Here is a 747-nt window from a genome sequence, read left to right as displayed (position 1 = left end):
TATCAGTCAGGATTTGGTCCAGAAGTTGATTGAGAGCATGCCAGGGAGAATTGCAGAGGTCCTGAAGAAGAAGGGTCAACACTGCAAATATTGACTTGCTATTAACTCATTCTGTCAATAAAAGCTTTTGTTACTCATAATATGATTGCAATTGTATTTCTGTATGTGATGAAAACATCTGACATACACACATGAAAACCAGAGGGCAGCAGATCATGTGAAAATAAAATATTTGTGTCATTCTCAAAACATTTGGCCATGACTGTACTCTATGACAATGGCAGTGCAAATTGGATGTGCTGTGCTGCAAGCATTATTGCCACTAGTTTGTCATATAAAAATACTGTGCCTTTTATATCGGTGAGGTATTTTGACAGAATGGCTGATATCCAATATTAAATTTTCCAGCTAATTTCGGCCTGGGCTGATAATATTGTGCATCCTTAATTTGAACACCAGGGATGCTAAGAAGACTCTTACTATTCATTAATGAAGAATAAAAATGGCACCTTTCCATATGTTCATTCGAATAATATGCCACTACAAAAAAATTTTGATTTATTGCTACTTATTCCAGTACATTGTCCTCCATGTGTCGGTGATGAAGAGCGTGGGCACAAAGACATGTCAGTGCTTGTTGGTTGTTCATGCTTTTCGCAGCTGGAAATATTTACAAGTGTTTATTTTTGTTTCTTCTGCAAGTATATCAAACGTGGAGCAGCTCTCATTCAGAGACATTTAAATCAT

Source organism: Poecilia reticulata, linkage group LG23 (assembly GCF_000633615.1).
Source record: "Poecilia reticulata strain Guanapo linkage group LG23, Guppy_female_1.0+MT, whole genome shotgun sequence".
NCBI classification, from domain to species: domain Eukaryota; kingdom Metazoa; phylum Chordata; class Actinopteri; order Cyprinodontiformes; family Poeciliidae; genus Poecilia; species Poecilia reticulata.
Note: the sequence above shows the minus strand (reverse complement) of the source record.